General features: G+C 45.1%; 1 long non-coding RNA gene across 1 annotated transcript; it reads right to left on the reverse strand.

Moving 5' to 3' along the window:
• Window positions 1–412: 412 nt before the first annotated feature.
• LOC120404876 lies at window positions 413–5,326 on the reverse strand. Its single transcript, XR_005598226.1, has 3 exons — window positions 5,224–5,326; window positions 3,875–3,994; window positions 413–689 (listed from the first exon to the last, which is right to left on the reverse strand). It is a non-coding gene; the product is annotated as an uncharacterized LOC120404876 (long non-coding RNA).
• Window positions 5,327–7,149: the final 1,823 nt, after the last annotated feature.

Genomic DNA, 7,149 nt, shown 5'->3' on the forward strand with positions numbered 1-7,149 from the left:
GACTCCCAGAGCCCTGACACAGTCTATGCAATTCTGTGTGGTAATGAGGCAGACTGGAACCTCAAGGTACACGCACACCTCTTGCTTCCACATGGGCAGACTCAAATCCAGAGCTCCTCATATCACAATCACAGCTCTTCCAAGCTACTCCAGCCTATTTCTCCATCATTCAGTACAACTATGCAGCTGGAGTGACTACAGATAATTCCCAGTGCCTATTGCCAGGGCTGGGGGGCAGAGTTAAGGTTGTGCGGGCATTCACCTTAACGCTGCATTTCCTGGTTTTTGGACATTTGAGTTTTGCTGAAGTCTATTTTGTGGAAAGGCATGAACAATCACAGGGCAGCCTTAACTCTATGTCAATGACGTTTTTTGCCATTTAATAATTATAAAGATGCATTGATTTCCATCTCACCAGAACATCTCTCTCCTTGGAATATGGTGCACCGGGACAGGCTAAGTGTGACAACTTTTTCTTGACTACTTCTCATAGAAGGGGTAAGCTCTTGGCATCATTAGAAATCAAGCTTGCCCCCTCTGCCTTAAAGAACATGTCCTCAGAGAGGCAATAGTGACTGTGTGAACTGAGTCCCAATTTCAGCCGTCGCTGCTTAAGCCATTCAATCAGCAGCACAGTTGCAGAGTCACCCGAGCGTTAATACTGCAGCATGCCCAGTGATGACAGTCGCCTGAAAAAAGCAAATGGACATTTACTACATATGATCCACTTCCAAAGAAAAGCTGCGCATGTAACCACGTGCCTCGTCAAATGAGAGCTGGGCAGGAAATGGTTTTCCTATCCTGTGAGAATTTTTGAGAGTTTCAAAAATCTCCCATTCCCACCAGGACAGAAAGTCAAATTTCATGAACAGACCCCTCCCCACCCCACAAAAAAAAATTCAGTTTGGGTTGATCAAAACATTTTATTTTGATACTGCCCTTTTAAAAAAAATTAAATGAAACTAATATTTCAAATGAAAAGTTATTTTGAATCAAAAATTGAATCATTTTATTCCAAAAATATTGAAATGGGACAATTCTCCCCCCTTCCCCCCCGCAATTATTTTTTCTAAAGGAACAATTTGTCAAAATTGACGCATTCCCGCGGGAAGTTTCGGTTTTGATGAATCAACATTTTCAGTGAAAAATTCCCAACCTAACACATTGTTATGAGAGTGATGGGCTAAACCTTTCTCCTGCTCTGCTTAAAATGATATGTGTTCCCCGGGGACCAGGAGAGATGGAGCATAATGACTCAGTAGAACTTCTTCAATATCATCATGGCCCTGCTGAAATCAGTGAGAAAACTCTCATAGATTTCTATAGGCTTTGGATCAGGCTTTTTTCTAGCTGAAAAAAAGAGCCCTCTACGAAGCTAGAAACCAGGCTGGACAAAGCTCTGATGAGGATATCACACAGAACCATCAGGCATGGGCTGAGGGAAGACGTTACAGTGAAGATGGGCTAGTTGTCTAAGTTCTGTGAAGTGACATTGGGGGAGCTCACTGAAGGAAGCTAAAGTCTGTCTTCTCCCCGCTTAGTATGTCTCTACAGAGTTGCTGAGCCCCAAACTTTTCATACCTTAAAATTAACCTCCTAAGTATCCTGATTTTTCTCAGGGTTGGAGCACTCTCAAAAGTCAGTGAGAGCTGCAGGCCCTCAATATCTTGGAAGATGGGGCCACTTTTCCTTTAGAACCTCCTTCTAGGCACACAGGCTTGTACATTGTAGCCGAAGTGCTTAGACGGTTCCATGGCCAATGACTCTCCTGCAGGGCTGACTCTTCTCCCCATGAAACTCCATGGGAGAGATTGTCAAAGGCACCAATGGTCGTAAGGCACCTAACTCACTCTGACTTTCAATGAAAGCTAGTTGCTTATCTCCTACTGAAATCTGGGGCTGCCTCTAGGCACCAGCAAAACAAGCAGGAGTTTGGGGCTGCACATTTCCAGGGGGTGGCATTCTGGACATCCTTTTTTTTTTTTTTTTAACTCACTTCCTCCCCTCTTACAACCCTGCAGAAGCAGAGCCACGGAGCAGCTGGGGATCCAGCATGGGAGCTGAGAACCCATGGGACCCTGGGAGCTGTAGTTCCTTGCCTAGCTCCCTGCCTATAGAACCAGCCCTGGAGCAGGGAAAGAACTACATTTCCCACCAATCCCTTGGTCACAATCAACAGGAAAGGGGGGGTTAGGGATTGAGGTAGCTGAGCCATGATGCGAGTCAAAAGGGGTGGCACTGTGAATGGGGAACAAGTGTGCCCAAGGAGTAGAAGGCTTTGCCCCAGATATCCCCTTCAGAAGACTTCCCCAGACTGCATTAGGGATACTGGTGTGACCTCACCTTGCAGCCCACAAAGAAGGAATTGGATGGACTAAATGGACAGTGCAGATCTCTATTTGAAGCCTAGCAAGGGAGGTATGTGGATCCCACTAGAATTTAAAATGAAAAGTAAGGGAGGGGAGGCTCTGCTAGGGGACTTCGGCAGCTTTAGATACAGTACCAGGCACGTAGGAGGATTTCCACTTCTGAGCCATGGAAGCAGAAATTGACTTTTCCTTTCCAGATTTAGCTAATATTCAGAAAGGGAATCTAGCACCTGCCTTCCAGATTTGAACACCCTCAAAACTCAGGAGGGCTCAAGCTCAATTTGGGCAGCTGTTACTTCATTTCTCCCAAATCAAATATACTGATCCACTGTAACTTGCTGTAGAAAAAGTACGCTAAGAAATGAAGAAGCAAGAAATACTTCCCAGTGGTTTTTAGGACTGGAATTGCTATTTTATAATAATAGGAGAGATACCTATCTCCTAGAACTGGAAGAGATCTTGAAAGGTCATCACGTCCAGCCCCCAGCTGTAGGATCAAGTACTGATTTTTGCCCCAGATTCCTAAGTGGTCCCCTCAAGGATTGAGCTCACAACCCTAGATTTAGCAGTCTAATGCTCAAACCACTGAGCTATCCCTCCCAGGGAGTGGCTGGTTGTTTGTTTAAGTACTTAATTAATTAATTATTTATTTAATTGGAAGACAGTGATACTGCAGTGATACTGCAAATTCCCCATAGAAACAAAGAGTGGAACAAAAGAATAATAAAAGCATCTCAGCTTTTCCTCATTTATGGAGGACAGTCTTATAAAATGCATCCAGATATCCTCCAATCACACAAGCTGAAAATTCTTCCACTTTACTGCAGCTCTGTAACCATATGGGAACCAATCCTGTCTGTGTTTTGTGCACAACCAAAATTCCTGCTGAATGACCTGCCCTGGGAGCGAGTTACCAGTGACCCAGGGCTGCGGCGGAAAGAGGGTGCAGATTGTGGGGGAGAGCCTAGGGTTGGGGCGGCAGGGGAGTGTGGGTGGGAGGAGGGCACTGGTGGAGGGGAAAGGAGGGAGCCCAGCCCTGGGGCAGCAGGGGGTGCGGGGTGGGAGGAAGCCCAGGGCTGGGGCAGCAGGGGAGTGCAGGGGGGAGCAGAGGGCTGGGGTGGGGGGCAACCAAAAATTTTTTTGCTTGGGGCAGCAGAAAACCTAGAGCCGGCCCTGCTGAAATCAATGGGAGTTAGGCACTTAAGCCCAGGTCTTCAAAGGTATTTAGGCTCTGTGCCTTTGAGGGATAGTTCAGTGGTTTGAGCATTGACCTGCTAAATCCAGGGTTGTGAGCTCAATCCTTGAGGGGGGGCCACTTAGGGATCTGGGGCAAAAATTAGTCCTGCTAGTGAAGGCAGGGGGCTGGACTTGATGACCTTTCAAGGTCCCTTCCAGTTTTAGGAGATTGGTATATCTCCAATTATTACTTATCTTCTCCTAATGCCCCTCCCTCCTCAGGAGATCCCAATTCTCCATCAAGGTTGTAAAGCAACAGAACCTCTTACCTCTCTGACAACACTCCGTTTGACAAACCAGCGGCAGTGTTTCTGACCAAACGCCCGGTCCTTTTGAACTGTTGTGCTATCCAGCACATCTCGTCCAACAAGCTCCAGAGCTGTTCTATCCTTTAAAAACAAAGACATGGACTGCGGTCACTGTGCTGTGAATGCAGAGCCAGGCCTCTAGAGGAGATTGGGGACATAAGGAAAATGAACGACTGTTCCCTTGAGCCATTCCAGTGGGTTATCCAAATTGAAATAGTTCAGGTTTTGTCCAAATTATTTTAGTTTTCCGGTGTTTTGCTTTTGGATGAAAAAAATTAAACTTTTCCTCAGCAAGCAGACACTTTTTCATTTAATTGAAAACCTAGTTTTCCATTAAAGAACAACTTCAATAGAAAATTTTTGACCAGCCCTAAGAGGGGTAGAACCCTAAATCTCCCAACTCCCACTCCCTGGCAGTAGGCCAAATGGTCTCACCAAAGACTCACGGCTGAAAAGCCACCAGAAACTCTCATTCAACACAAACTCATAAGAACGGCCATACTGGGTCAGACCAAAGGTCTATCCAGCCCAGTATCCTGCCTCTGACAGTGGCCAATGCCAGGTGCCCCAGAGGGAATGAACAGAACAGGGAATCATCAAGTGACCCATCCCTTGTCGCCCATTCCCAGCTTCTGGCAAATAGAGTCTAGGGACACCATTCTGCCCATCCTGGCTAATAGCCATTGATGGACCTATCCCTCAATGAAATTATCTAGTTCTTTTTTTGAACCCTGTTATAGTCTTGGCCTTCACAACATCCTCTGGCAAAGAATTCCACAGACTGACTGACTGTATTGTGTGAAGAAATACTTCCTTCTGTTTATTAATTTCATTTGGTGACCCCTAGTTCTTGTGTTATGACAAGGAGTAAATAACACTTCCTTATCTACTTTCTCCACACCGGTGATGATTTTATAGACCTCTATCATATCCCCCCTTAGTCTTCTCTTTTCTAAGCTGAAAAGTCCCAGTCTTATTAATCTCTCCTCATATGGAAGCTGTTCCATATCCCTAATAATTTTTGTTGCCCTTTTCTGAACCTTTTCCAATTCCAATATATCCTTTTTGAGATGGGGTGACCACATCTGCACATAGTATTCAAGATGTGGGTGTACCATGGATTTATATAGAGGCAATATGATATTTTCTGTCTTCTTATCTATCCCTTTCTTAATGATTCCCAACACTCTGTTCGCTTTTTTGACTGCCGCTACACATTGAGCAGATGGTTTCAGAGAACTATCCACAATGACTCCAAGATCTCTTTCTTCAGTGGTAACAGCTAATTTAGACCCCATCATTTGACTCACCTCTTACTAAGAGAAAACGTCATCTTTGTAGGAAGCTTATATGACATAAGACACTGTGATATTATCTCAGCCACCGAGTCCAGCCAGCCAGATGCCTTCTGCCTCTCCCAGGCAACTGGAGTAGCAGCCAAATGCCAATAACAGATAAACAAACACAAGGCTTTAAAAAATGACTCATAATTTATGGAGCAAATTCAGCTAAAGGAAACCCCCAAATGAATAGTTTCCTGAAAATTGTGCTGAGTCTAAACACCCTGGCCTACCCTCCAAGAGAGAATTTCCTTTAGAAGGCTGAACTGTCAAAGGGAAGTAAGGAAATTAAGCACCCAAATCCCATTGGAATCCAATGGGAGTTGGACACAAACCATTTGTCCCCTGTGCAAAGCCCACCTTCGCCCCAGTTTCGGCTGTAGCTCTATCCCAGTGATGGTCTTTGACCCCTCGGTTGCACATAGCAATAGATATTAGTGTTATACTTGTCGCTTACCTGTGCTATGAGCATTGACTGGGTCTTTAGTTCCCTCGGAACTTCAGAGAAATGGAAACGAGATTGGAATACACCAAAAATGTGTCAGGAATTTTCAATCTGTGGCTGCTGCTTTATACAGATTTTCCATTTATATGTACACACGCGCATTCACACACACACAATTTACTACAGTTCACCATCGAGCAGCAATCAGTGTAGCAACCCTAACGTTTACCATACTCACTCTCCCAACATGCATTTACCCCAACTGCAACACACATCCCAGACACAGGGGGCTGGATCAGCTGTGCATCTGGAATGGGGACCATGACAACAAAATGAGTCATTACCGTAGCATCACCCTTCCCCATTGTTCCTGACCCCACCGAGCGCCACCACTGGATAACCACAGTAGGTAGGTTGAGTGGGGGTGGAGCCACAGGTCAGCTGTTCTCAGCGGTATCATCCTTTGTTGGCCCCTGGAATATCTGTGCACACAACCATGCTTCGACGAGAGATTGGCTTGAGTAGATGTGACAGAGACACTCTTTGGCAAAGGCTCCTCCCCCTGTTCTTTGCACACAACTCTCATGTCACGCCTCACAAACTTATTACACCGAACACGTCTTGCAGGATATTTATCCATAAAGCGTAACATGAAGGTATCTACAGAAAGCTCATCAAGACTCATGATCAGTGTGAGATGTATGTACGGAAGATATTTAAAGGATAATGTATTTATATTAAAAGTCGGCTTTACGGAGTTGGAGGGGAAGTTAGTTACCAGGGGATAATGTGTCTTGGTCATGGCCCATTTAGCCAGGAGAGAATTATCACCCCACCCTGCTTAGCCAGTGATGCAATGCAATGCAAGACTTCAATGGAAAACAATCAAAGACAATTCCAAACAATTGAAACCACTGGAAGATACAAAAAGAACATTACAAAAAGACACAGGTTGACTCTGTCTATGAACAGAAACAAAAGACTGTTCCAGTCTAACAGAGGGTAGGCAAAGGCACTCTGTATTCATTCACTGAGGAAACATATTAAGGAGCAAGGGGAGGCTTTCATGAACATTTGGATCCTGGTTCTTGTGAAACCAGCCAGCTCTGCAACAGACTAAACTTTGAGGGGAAATCTTATTTTCTGAGATAGGAGAGGGAACTATTGATAAGTGTAGACCCAGGTTTGCGTTTTATGATTTTGCTTTGTATTGTAACCATTTGTTTCCAGCATTTTCTCTCGTTTCTAGTACCCTTTCTTAACCAAACCTACTTTTATTTTGTTACATGAGCTCACAAGTGCTGTGTGTTGTGCAGGAAGGGTGGTTTAAGGTGAAATGGGACACGGTGCACCTCTGGAGGCAAAGGATCTGGGATTTCTGTGAGCATCTAGCATCAGGGGCTGGACATCACGGGGGAACAAGTCAAAGGGTCTCAGGGACTGGGGTGCAC

This window comes from Mauremys reevesii, linkage group 4, assembly GCF_016161935.1.
Source record: "Mauremys reevesii isolate NIE-2019 linkage group 4, ASM1616193v1, whole genome shotgun sequence".
NCBI lineage: Eukaryota > Metazoa > Chordata > Testudines > Geoemydidae > Mauremys > Mauremys reevesii.